The sequence below is a fragment of the Coregonus lavaretus genome (assembly GCF_964263955.1).
Source record: "Coregonus lavaretus genome assembly, chromosome: 4".
NCBI classification, from domain to species: domain Eukaryota; kingdom Metazoa; phylum Chordata; class Actinopteri; order Salmoniformes; family Salmonidae; genus Coregonus; species Coregonus lavaretus.
This window is the reverse complement of record NC_139991.1, coordinates 73,941,251-73,954,393: the sequence shown is the minus strand read 5'-3', so window position 1 is coordinate 73,954,393 and position 13,143 is coordinate 73,941,251. Positions and strand designations below refer to the sequence as shown.

The 13,143-nt window shown below is 58.1% G+C and overlaps 1 protein-coding gene across 1 annotated transcript in view; it reads left to right on the top strand.

The window, feature by feature from the left end:
* ror2 (receptor tyrosine kinase-like orphan receptor 2) overlaps window positions 1-13,143 on the top strand; it is a gene marked incomplete at its 5' end in the record, with an annotated part of 55,587 nt that overhangs the window by 8,578 nt on the left and 33,866 nt on the right. The window lies entirely within an intron of this gene.

Here is a 13,143-nt window from a genome sequence, read left to right as displayed (position 1 = left end):
CTATGAGACTTGAAATTGAGCTCAGGTGCATCCTGTTTCCATTGATCATCCTTGATGTTTCTATAACTTGATTGGAGTCCACCTGTGGTAAATTCAATTGATTGGACTTGATTTGAAAAGGCACACACCTGTCTATATAAGGTCCCACAGTTGACAGTGCATTTCAGAACAAAAACCAAGCCATGAGGTTGAAGGAATTGTCCGTAGAGCTCCAAGACAGGATTGTGTCGAGGCAAAGATCTGGGGAAGGGTACCAAAACATTTCTGCAGCATTGAAGGTCCCCAAGAACATAGTGTCCTCCATAATTTTTAAATGGAAGAAGTTTGGAACCACCAAGACTCTTCCTAGAGCTGGCCGCCCGGCCAAACTGAGTAATCGGGGGCTCCAGAGTTCCTTTGTAGCATCATACCCAAGAAGACTCGAGGCAGTAATCGCTGCCAAAGGTGCTTCAATAAAGTACTGAGTAAAGGGTCTGAATACTTATATTTCCGTGCAAAAATGTATAAAACCTGTTTTTTCTTTGTCATTATGGGGTATTGTATGTAGAGGGGAAAAACACTATTTAATCAATTTCAGAATAAGGCTGTAACGTAACAAAATGTGGAAAAAGGGAAGGGTTCTGAAAACTTTCCCGAATGCACTATATGTTATTTTCTGCAAGAGTGTGTGTACATGGATTTCATTACTGTAGAACAGTAGATTAGGTTTGTGGTTACAGAGGGCATACTCATGGTAGGTCCTATAGGATGTTGTTAAAGCATGTATGTAACAATTGATCTACTGTGTTACGCAATCAAGTACTTTGGTGGTTATGTGGTCATAGGAATTTAGCAAACCTACATGAGCAGGCATGCCACCTCACCAAGGGTTGGGCAAAGACACCAGTGATCATAGGACAGATAGCACAGGCAGATCCTCAGGTACAAGGATAAGAAAGCAGGAAGTCATCTACTGTTGAATCAGAGATGGTTCAGTAATTATATGGGAATAAGTCATTATCTTTAGAGTTATGGGCCTTGTGTGTGTGTGTGTGTGTGTGTGTGTGTGTGTGTGTGTGTGTGTGTGTACTGTAAGTCTCCCAATGCAGTGGGTGTACTGTGAGGCTCTTCAGGGTGTTAACAGAGCATGACCAGACCATAGAGATATATTGTGGTGATGCCGACAGACAGTCTGATGACAGATTGGGACATGATTGGCTGTCAGAACATTAGCAAACTCTCCTTTTGCTCTCTCTTGCTCTTTTATATTGTCTCTCACCCCCCTCTCTCACCCTCCTCTCTCATCCCCTCTCCATCTCCTCCTCTCTCACCCTTATCTCTCACCCCTCTCCATCTCCCCTCTCCATCTCCTCCTCTCTCATCCCCTCTCCATCTTCTCCTCTCTCATCCCCCCTCCATCTCCTCCTCTCTCATCCCACCTCCATCTTCTCCTCTCTCATCCCCCCTCCATCTCCTCCTCTCTCATCCCACCTCCATCTTCTCCTCTCTCATCCCCTCTCCATCTCCCCTCTCCATCTCCTCCTCTCTCATCCCCTCTCCATCTTCTCCTCTCTCATCCTCTCTCCATCTCCTCCTCTCTCATCCCCTCTCCATCTCCTCCTCTCTCATCCCCTCTCCATCTTCTCCTCTCTCATCCTCTCTCCATCTCCTCCTCTCTCATCCCCTCTCCATCTTCTCCTCTCTCATCCCCTCTCCATCTCCTCCTCTCTCACCCAAAGTCCATCTCCTCCTCTCTCATCCCCCCTCCATCTCCTCCTCTCTTATTCCCTCTCCATCTCCTCCTCTCTCACCCTCCTCTCTCACCCCTCTCCATCCCCTACTCTCTCATCCCACCTCCATCTCCTCCTCTCTCATCTCCTCTCCATCTCCTTCTATCTCATCCCCTCTCCTCCCCTCTCTTCGCCAACTCCCCTCTCCATCTCCTCCTCTCTCATCTCCTCCATCTCATCCCCTCTCATGTCCTCCTCTCTCATCCCCTCTCCATGTGCTTCTCTCTCATCCCCTCTGCATCTCCTCCTCTCTCATCTCCTCTCCATCTCCTCCTCTCTCATATCCTCTCCTCCCCTCTCATCGCCTCCTCCCCTCTCCATCTCCTCCTCTCTCATCCCCTCTCCATCTCCTCCTCTCTCATCCCCTCTCCATGTGCTCCTCTCTCATCCCCTCTGCATCTCCTCCTCTCCATCTCCTCCTCTCTCATCCCCTCTCCTCCCCTCTCCATCTCCTCCTCTCTCATCCCCTCTCCTCCCCTCTCATCGCCTCCTCCCCTCTCCATCTCCTCCTCTCTCATCCCCTCTCCATCTCCTCCTCTCATCTCCTCTCCATCACCTCCTCTCTCATCCCTCTCATCTCCCCCCTCCATCTCCTCCGCTCTCATCCCCTCTCCATCTCCTCCTCTCTCATCCCCTCTCCATCTCCTCCTCTCTCATCCCCTCTCCATCTTCTCCTCTCTCATCCCCTCTCCATCTCCTCCTCTCTCATCCCCTCTCCATCTCCCCTCTCCATCTCCTCCTCTCTCATCCCCTCTCCATCTCCTCCTCTCTCACCCCCTCTCCATCTCCTCCTCTCTCATCCCCTCTCCATCTCCTCCTCTCTCATCCCCTCTCCATCTTCTCCTCTCTCATCCCCTCTCCATCTCCTCCTCTCTCATCCCCTCTCCATCTTCTCCTCTCTCATCCCCTCTCCATCTCCTCCTCTCTCATCCCCTCTCCATCTCCTCCTCTCTCATCCCCTCTCCATCTCCTCCTCTCTCATCCCCTCTCCATCTCCTCCTCTCTCATCCCCTCTCCATCTTCTCCTCTCTCATCCCCTCTCCATCTCCTCCTCTCTCATCCCCTCTCCATCTCCCCTCTCCATCTCCTCCTCTCTTATTCCCTCTCCATCTCCTCCTCTCTCACCCTCCTCTCTCACCCCTCTCCATCCCCTACTCTCTCATCCCACCTCCATCTCCTCCTCTCTCATCTCCTCTCCATCTCCTTCTATCTCATCCCCTCTCCTCCCCTCTCTTCGCCAACTCCCCTCTCCATCTCCTCCTCTCTCATCTCCTCCATCTCATCCCCTCTCATGTGCTCCTCTCTCATCCCCTCTGCATCTCCTCCTCTCTCATCTCCTCTCCATCTCCTCCTCTCTCATATCCTCTCCTCCCCTCTCATCGCCTCCTCCCCTCTCCATCTCCTCCTCTCTCATCCCCTCTCCATCTCCTCCTCTCTCATCCCCTCTCCATGTGCTCCTCTCTCATCCCCTCTGCATCTCCTCCTCTCCATCTCCTCCTCTCTCATCCCCTCTCCTCCCCTCTCCATCTCCTCCTCTCTCATCCCCTCTCCTCCCCTCTCATCGCCTCCTCCCCTCTCCATCTCCTCCTCTCTCATCCCCTCTCCATCTCCTCCTCTCATCTCCTCTCCATCACCTCCTCTCTCATCCCTCTCATCTCCCCCCTCCATCTCCTCCGCTCTCATCCCCTCTCCATCTCCTCCTCTCTCATCCCCTCTCCATCTCCTCCTCTCTCATCCCCTCTCCATCTTCTCCTCTCTCATCCCCTCTCCATCTCCTCCTCTCTCATCCCCTCTCCATCTCCTCCTCTCTCACCCCCTCTCCATCTCCTCCTCTCTCATCCCCTCTCCATCTCCTCCTCTCTCATCCCCTCTCCATCTTCTCCTCTCTCATCCCCTCTCCATCTCCTCCTCTCTCATCCCCTCTCCATCTTCTCCTCTCTCATCCCCTCTCCATCTCCTCCTCTCTCATCCCCTCTCCATCTCCTCCTCTCTCATCCCCTCTCCATCTCCTCCTCTCTCATCCCCTCTCCATCTCCTCCTCTCTCATCCCCTCTCCATCTTCTCCTCTCTCATCCCCTCTCCATCTCCTCCTCTCTCATCCCCTCTCCATCTCCCCTCTCCATCTCCTCCTCTCTCATCCCCTCTCCATCTCCTCCTCTCTCACCCCCTCTCCATCTCCTCCTCTCTCATCCCCTCTCCATCTCCTCCTCTCTCATCCCCTCTCCATCTCCTCTCTCATCCCCTCTCCATCGCCACCTCTCGCATCTCCTCTCCATCTGAAAAAAAATAATTATGCACTCACTAACTGTAGGTCGCTCTGGATAAGAGCATCTGCCAAATGACTAAAATGTAAATGTAATCCTCTCTCATCCCCTCTCCATCTCCTCCTCTCTCATCCCCCTCCATCTCCCCCCTCCATCTCCTCCTCTCTCATCCCCCCTCCATCACCTCTCCATCTCCCCCCTCACCACCTCCGCTCTCATCCCCTCTCCATCTCCTCCCTCCATCTCCTCCTCTCTCCTCCTCTCTCCATCTCCCCCCTCCATCTCCTCCTCTCTCATCTCCTCCTCTCTCATCCCCTCTCCATCTCCCCCCTCCATCTCCTCCTCTCTCATCCCCCTCCATCTCCTCCTCTCTCCTCCTCTCTCCTCCCCTCTCCATCTCCCCCCTCCATCTCCTCCTCTCTCATCTCCTCCTCTCTCATCCCCTCTCCATCTCCCCCCTCCATCTCCTCCTCTCTCATCCCCCCTCCATCACCTCTCCATCTCCCCCCTCACCACCTCCGCTCTCATCCCCTCTCCATCTCCTCCCTCCATCTCCTCCTATCTCATCCCCCTCCATCTCCTCCTCTCTCCTCCTCTCTCCTCCCCTCTCCATCTCCCCCCTCCATCTCCTCCTCTCTCATCTCCTCCTCTCTCATCCCCTCTCCATCTCCCCCCTCCATCACCTCCGCTCTCATCCCTCCTCCATCTCCCCCTCCATCTCCTCCTCTCTCATCCCCTCCATCTCCCCCTCTCTCACACCTCTCCATCTCCCCCTCCATCTCCTCCTCTCTCATCCCCTCTCCATCTCCCCCTCCATCTCCTCCTCTCTCATCCCTCTCCATCTCCCCCCTCCATCTCCTCCTCTCCCATCCCCTCTCCATCTCCCCCCTCCATCACCTCCGCTCTCATCCCTCCTCCATCTCCCCCTCCATCTCCTCCTCTCTCATCCCTCTCCATCTCCCCCCTCCATCTCCTCCTCTCTCATCCCCTTCTATCTCCCTTCTCCATCCCCTCCCCATCTCCCCCCTCCATCTCCTCCTCTCTCATCCCCTCTCCATCTCCTCCCTCCATCTCCTCCTCTCTCATCCCCCTCCATCTCCTCCTCTCTCCTCCCCTCTCCATCTCCCATCTCCATCTCCCCCCTCCATCTCCTCCTCTCTCATCTCCTCCTCTCTCCTCCACTCTCATCCCCCCTCCATCTTCCCCCTCCATCTCCTCCTCTCCCATCCACTCTCCATCTCCCCCCTCCATCACCTCCGCTCTCATCCCTCCTCCATCTCCCCCTCCATCCCCTCCATCTCCCCCCTCCATCTCCCCCTCTCTCACACCTCTCCATCTCCCCATCCATCTCCTCCTCTCTCATCCCCTCTCCATCTCCCCCTCCATCTCCTCCTCTCTCATCCCCTCTCCATCTCCTCCTCTCTCATCCCTCTCCATCTCCCCCCCTCCATCACCTCCGCTCTCATCCCCCCTCCATCTCCCCCCTCCATCTCCTCCTCTCCCATCCCATCCCCTCTCCATCTCCCCCCTCCATCACCTCCGCTCTCATCCCTCCTCCATCTCCCCCTCCATCTCCTCCTCTCTCATCCCCTCCATCTCCCCCTCTCTCACACCTCTCCATCTCCCCCTCCATCTCCTCCTCTCTCCTCCCCTCTCCATCTCCCCCTCCATCACCTCCTCTCCCATCCCCTCTCCATCTCCCCCTCATCTCCTCCTCTCTCATCCCTCCTCCATCTCCCCCTCCATCTCCATCTCCCCCTCTCTCACACCTCTCCATCTCCCCCTCCATCTCCTCCTCTCTCATCCCCTCTCCATCTCCCCTCTCCATCTCCCCCTCCATCTCCTCCTCTCTCATCCCTCTCCATCTCCCCCCTCCATCTCCTCCTCTCTCATCCCCTTCTATCTCCCTTCTCCATCCCCTCTCCATCTCCCCCCTCCATCTCCTCCTCTCTCATCCCCTCTCCATCTCCCCCCTCCATCTCCTCCTCTCTCATCCCCTCTCCATCTCCTCCCTCCATCTCCTCCTATCTCATCCCCCTCCATCTCCTCCTCTCTCATCCCCCCCATCTCCCCCCTCCATCTCCCCCTCTCTCACACCTCTCCATCTCCCCCTCCATCTCTTCCTCTCTCATCCCCTTCTATCTCCCTTCTCCATCTCCCCCTCCCTCATCCCCTTCTATCTCCCCTCTCCATCCCCTCTCCATCTCCCCCCTCCATCTCCTCCTCTCTCATCCCCTCTCCATCTCCTCCCTCCATCTCCTCCTCTCTCATCCCCCTCCATCTCCTCCTCTCTCCATCTCCCCACTCAATCTCCTCTCTCCATCTCCTCCTCTCCCATCCCCTCTCCATCTCCTCCTCTCCCATCCCCTCTCCATCTCCTCCTCTCCCATCCCCTCTCCATCTCCTCCTCTCTCATCCCCTCTCCATCTCCTCCCTCCATCTCCTCCTCTCTCATCCCCCTCCATCTCCTCCTCTCTCATCCCCTCCATCTCCCCCCTCCATCTCCCCCTCTCTCACACCTCTCCATCTCCCCCTCCATCTCCTCCTCTCTCATCCCCTCTCCATCTCCCCCCTCCATCACCTCCACTCTCATCCCCCCTCCATCTTCCCCCTCCATCTCCTCCATCTCCTCCTCTCCCATCCCCTCTCCATCTCCCCCCTCCATCACCTCCGCTCTCATCCCTCCACCATCTCCCCCTCCATCTCCTCCTCTCTCATCCCCTCCATCTCCCCCCTCCATCTCCCCCTCTCTCACACCTCTCCATCTCCCCCTCCATCTCCTCCTCTCTCATCCCCTCTCCATCTCCCCCTCCATCTCCTCCTCTCTCATCCCTCTCCATCTCCCCCCTCCATCACCTCCGCTCTCATCCCTCCTCCATCTCCCCCCTCCATCTCCTCCTCTCTCATCCCCTCCATCTCCCCCCTCCATCTCCCCCTCTCTCACACCTCTCCATCTCCCCCTCCATCTCCTCCTCTCTCATCCCCTCTCCATCTCCCCCTCCATCACCTCCTCTCTCATCCCCTCTCCATCTCCCCCTCCATCTCCTCCTCTCTCATCCCTCCTCCATCTCCCCCTCCATCTCCTCCTCTCTCATCCCCTCCATCTCCCCCTCCATCTCCCCCTCTCTCATCCCTCTCCATCTCCCCCCTCCATCTCCTCCTCTCTCATCCCCTTCTATCTCCCTTCTCCATCCCCTCTCCATCTCCCCCCTCCATCTCCTCCTCTCTCATCCCCTCTCCATCTCCCCCCTCCATCTCCTCCTCTCTCATCCCCTCTCCATCTCCTCCTCTCTCACCCCCCTCCATCTCCTCCTCTCTCATCCCCTCCATCTCCCCCCTCCATCTCGCCCTCTCTCACACCGCTCCATCTCCCCCTCCATCTCCTCCTCTCTCATCCCCTCTCCATCTCCCCCTCCATCTCCTCCTCTCTCATCCCCTCTCCATCTCCCCTCTCCATCTCCCCCTCCATCTCCTCCTCTCACATCCCTCTCCATCTCCCCCCTCCATCTCCTCCTCTCTCATCCCCTTCTATCTCCCTTCTCCATCCCCTCTCCATCTCCCCCCTCCATCTCCTCCTCTCTCATCCCCTCCATCTCCCCCCTCCATCTCCCCCTCTCTCACACCTCTCCATCTCCCCCTCCATCTCCTCCTCTCTCATCCCCTCTCCATCTCCCCTCTCCATCTCCCCCTCCATCTCCTCCTCTCACATCCCTCTCCATCTCCCCCCTCCATCTCCTCCTCTCTCATCCCCCTTCTATCTCCCTTCTCCATCCCCTCTTCATCTCCCCCCTCCATCTCCTCCTCTCTCATCCCCTCTCCATCTCCCCCCTCCATCTCCTCCTCTCTCATCCCCTCTCCATCTCCTCCTCTCTCATCCCCCTCCATCTCCTCCTCTCTCATCCCCTCTCCATCTCCCCTCTCCATCTCCCCCTCCATCTCCTCCTCTCATCATCCCTCTCCATCTCCCCCTCCCTCATCCCCTTCTATCTCCCTTCTCCATCTCCCCCCTCCATCTCCTCCTCTCTCATCCCCTCTCCATCTCCTCCCTCCATCTCCTCCTCTCTCATCCCCTTCCATCTCCTCCTCTCTCCATCTCCCCACTCAATCTCCTCTCTCCATCTCCTCCTCTCATATCCCCTCTCCATCTCCTCCTCTCCCATCCCCTCTCCATCTCCTCCTCTCCATCTCTTCCTCTCTCATCTCCTCCTCTCTCTTCCCCTCTCCATCTCCTCCCTCCATCACCTCCTCTCTCATCCCCCTCCATCTCCTCCTCTCTCATCCCCTCCATCTCCCCCTCTCTCACACCTCTCCATCTCCCCCTCCATCTCCTCCTCTCTCATCCCTCTCCATCTCCCCCTCCACATCCTCCTCTCTCATCCCCTTCTACCTCCCTTCTCCATCCCCTCTCCATCTCCCCCTCCATCTCCTCCTCTCTCATCCCCTCTCCATCTCCTCCCTCCATCTCCTCCTCTCTCATCCCCCTCCATCTCCTCCTCTCTCCATCTCCCCACTCAATCTCCTCTCTCCATCTCCTCCTCTCCCATCCCCTCTCCATCTCCTCCTCTCTCATCCCCTCTCCATCTCCTCCCTCCATCTCCTCCTCTCTCATCCCCCTCCATCTCCTCCTCTCTCATCCCCTCCATCTCCCTCTCCATCTCCCCCTCCATCTCCTCCTCTCCATCTCCCCTCTCCATCTCCCCCTCCACCTCCTCCTCTCTCATCCCCTCTCCATCTCCCCCCTCCATCTTCCCCTCCATCTCCTCCTCTCCCATCCCCTCTCCATCTCCCCCCTCCATCACCTCCGCTCTCATCCCTCCACCATCTCCCCCTCCATCTCCTCCTCTCTCATCCCCTCCATCTCCCCCCTCCATCTCCCCCTCTCTCACACCTCTCCATCTCCCCCTCCATCTCCTCCTCTCTCATCCATCTCCATCTCCCCCCTCCATCACCTCCGCTCTCATCCCTCCTCCATCTCCCCCTCCATCTCCTCCTCTCTCATCCCCTCCATCTCCCCCCTCCATCTCCCCCTCTCTCACACCTCTCCATCTCCCCCTCCATCTCCTCCTCTCTCATCCCTCTCCATCTCCCCCTCCATCTCCTCCTCTCTCATCCCTCTCCATCTCCCCCCTCCATCTCCTCCTCTCTCATCCCCTTCTATCTCCCTTCTCCATCCCCTCTCCATCTCCCCCCTCCATCTCCTCCTCTCTCATCCCCTCTTCATCTCCCCCCTCCATCTCCTCCTCTCTCATCCCCTCTCCATCTCCTCCTCTCTCATCCCCCTCCATCTCCTCCTCTCTCATCCCCTCCATCTCCCCCCTCCATCTCGCCCTCTCTCACACCGCTCCATCTCCCCCTCCATCTCCTCCTCTCTCATCCCCTCTCCATCTCCCCCCTCCATCTCCTCCTCTCTCATCCCCTCTCCATCTCCTCCTCTCTCATCCCCCTGCATTTTCCCTCTCCATCTCCCCCTCCATCTCCTCCTCTCTCATCCCCTCTCCATCTCCCCCTCCATCTCCTCCTCTCTCATCCCCCTCCATCTCCTCCTCTCTCCTCCTCTCTCCTCCCCTCTCCATCTCCCCCCTCCATCTCCTCCTCTCTCATCTCCTCCTCTCTCATCCCCTCTCCATCTCCCCCCTCCATCTCCTCCTCTCTCATCCCCCCTCCATCACCTCTCCATCTCCCCCCTCACCACCTTCCGCTCTCATCCCCTCTCCATCTCCTCCCTCCATCTCCTCCTATCTCATCCCCCTCCATCTCCTCCTCTCTCCTCCTCTCTCCTCCCCTCTCCATCTCCCCCCTCCATCTCCTCCTCTCTCATCTCCTCCTCTCTCATCCCCTCTCCATCTCCCCCCTCCATCACCTCCGCTCTCATCCCTCCTCCATCTCCCCCTCCATCTCCTCCTCTCTCATCCCCTCCATCTCCCCCTCTCTCACACCTCTCCATCTCCCCCTCCATCTCCTCCTCTCTCATCCCCTCTCCATCTCCCCCTCCATCTCCTCCTCTCTCATCCCTCTCCATCTCCCCCCTCCATCTCCTCCTCTCCCATCCCCTCTCCATCTCCCCCCTCCATCACCTCCGCTCTCATCCCTCCTCCATCTCCCCCTCCATCTCCTCCTCTCTCATCCCTCTCCATCTCCCCCCTCCATCTCCTCCTCTCTCATCCCCTTCTATCTCCCTTCTCCATCCCCTCCCCATCTCCCCCCTCCATCTCCTCCTCTCTCATCCCCTCTCCATCTCCTCCCTCCATCTCCTCCTCTCTCATCCCCCTCCATCTCCTCCTCTCTCCTCCCCTCTCCATCTCCCATCTCCATCTCCCCCCTCCATCTCCTCCTCTCTCATCTCCTCCTCTCTCCTCCACTCTCATCCCCCCTCCATCTTCCCCCTCCATCTCCTCCTCTCCCATCCACTCTCCATCTCCCCCCTCCATCACCTCCGCTCTCATCCCTCCTCCATCTCCCCCTCCATCCCCTCCATCTCCCCCCTCCATCTCCCCCTCTCTCACACCTCTCCATCTCCCCATCCATCTCCTCCTCTCTCATCCCCTCTCCATCTCCCCCTCCATCTCCTCCTCTCTCATCCCCTCTCCATCTCCTCCTCTCTCATCCTCTCCATCTCCCCCCTCCATCACCTCCGCTCTCATCCCCCCTCCATCTCCCCCCTCCATCTCCTCCTCTCCCATCCCCTCTCCATCTCCCCCCTCCATCACCTCCGCTCTCATCCCTCCTCCATCTCCCCCTCCATCTCCTCCTCTCTCATCCCCTCCATCTCCCCCTCTCTCACACCTCTCCATCTCCCCCTCCATCTCCTCCTCTCTCCTCCCCTCTCCATCTCCCCCTCCATCACCTCCTCTCCCATCCCCTCTCCATCTCCCCCTCATCTCCTCCTCTCTCATCCCTCCTCCATCTCCCCCTCCATCTCCATCTCCCCCTCTCTCACACCTCTCCATCTCCCCCTCCATCTCCTCCTCTCTCATCCCCTCTCCATCTCCCCTCTCCATCTCCCCCTCCATCTCCTCCTCTCTCATCCCTCTCCATCTCCCCCCTCCATCTCCTCCTCTCTCATCCCCTTCTATCTCCCTTCTCCATCCCCTCTCCATCTCCCCCCTCCATCTCCTCCTCTCTCATCCCCTCTCCATCTCCCCCCTCCATCTCCTCCTCTCTCATCCCCTCTCCATCTCCTCCCTCCATCTCCTCCTATCTCATCCCCCTCCATCTCCTCCTCTCTCATCCCCCCCATCTCCCCCCTCCATCTCCCCCTCTCTCACACCTCTCCATCTCCCCCTCCATCTCTTCCTCTCTCATCCCCTTCTATCTCCCTTCTCCATCTCCCCCTCCCTCATCCCCTTCTATCTCCCCTCTCCATCCCCTCTCCATCTCCCCCCTCCATCTCCTCCTCTCTCATCCCCTCTCCATCTCCTCCCTCCATCTCCTCCTCTCTCATCCCCCTCCATCTCCTCCTCTCTCCATCTCCCCACTCAATCTCCTCTCTCCATCTCCTCCTCTCCCATCCCCTCTCCATCTCCTCCTCTCCCATCCCCTCTCCATCTCCTCCTCTCCCATCCCCTCTCCATCTCCTCCTCTCTCATCCCCTCTCCATCTCCTCCCTCCATCTCCTCCTCTCTCATCCCCCTCCATCTCCTCCTCTCTCATCCCCTCCATCTCCCCCCTCCATCTCCCCCTCTCTCACACCTCTCCATCTCCCCCTCCATCTCCTCCTCTCTCATCCCCTCTCCATCTCCCCCCCTCCATCACCTCCACTCTCATCCCCCCTCCATCTTCCCCCTCCATCTCCTCCATCTCCTCCTCTCCCATCCCCTCTCCATCTCCCCCCTCCATCACCTCCGCTCTCATCCCTCCACCATCTCCCCCTCCATCTCCTCCTCTCTCATCCCCTCCATCTCCCCCCTCCATCTCCCCCTCTCTCACACCTCTCCATCTCCCCCTCCATCTCCTCCTCTCTCATCCCCTCTCCATCTCCCCCTCCATCTCCTCCTCTCTCATCCCTCTCCATCTCCCCCCTCCATCACCTCCGCTCTCATCCCTCCTCCATCTCCCCCCTCCATCTCCTCCTCTCTCATCCCCTCCATCTCCCCCCTCCATCTCCCCCTCTCTCACACCTCTCCATCTCCCCCTCCATCTCCTCCTCTCTCATCCCCTCTCCATCTCCCCCTCCATCACCTCCTCTCTCATCCCCTCTCCATCTCCCCCTCCATCTCCTCCTCTCTCATCCCTCCTCCATCTCCCCCTCCATCTCCTCCTCTCTCATCCCCTCCATCTCCCCCTCCATCTCCCCCTCTCTCATCCCTCTCCATCTCCCCCCTCCATCTCCTCCTCTCTCATCCCCTTCTATCTCCCTTCTCCATCCCCTCTCCATCTCCCCCCTCCATCTCCTCCTCTCTCATCCCCTCTCCATCTCCCCCCTCCATCTCCTCCTCTCTCATCCCCTCTCCATCTCCTCCTCTCTCACCCCCCTCCATCTCCTCCTCTCTCATCCCCTCCATCTCCCCCCTCCATCTCGCCCTCTCTCACACCGCTCCATCTCCCCCTCCATCTCCTCCTCTCTCATCCCCTCTCCATCTCCCCCTCCATCTCCTCCTCTCTCATCCCCTCTCCATCTCCCCTCTCCATCTCCCCCTCCATCTCCTCCTCTCACATCCCTCTCCATCTCCCCCCTCCATCTCCTCCTCTCTCATCCCCTTCTATCTCCCTTCTCCATCCCCTCTCCATCTCCCCCCTCCATCTCCTCCTCTCTCATCCCCTCCATCTCCCCCCTCCATCTCCCCCTCTCTCACACCTCTCCATCTCCCCCTCCATCTCCTCCTCTCTCATCCCCTCTCCATCTCCCCTCTCCATCTCCCCCTCCATCTCCTCCTCTCACATCCCTCTCCATCTCCCCCCTCCATCTCCTCCTCTCTCATCCCCTTCTATCTCCCTTCTCCATCCCCTCTTCATCTCCCCCCTCCATCTCCTCCTCTCTCATCCCCTCTCCATCTCCCCCCTCCATCTCCTCCTCTCTCATCCCCTCTCCATCTCCTCCTCTCTCATCCCCCTCCATCTCCTCCTCTCTCATCCCCTCTCCATCTCCCCTCTCCATCTCCCCCTCCATCTCC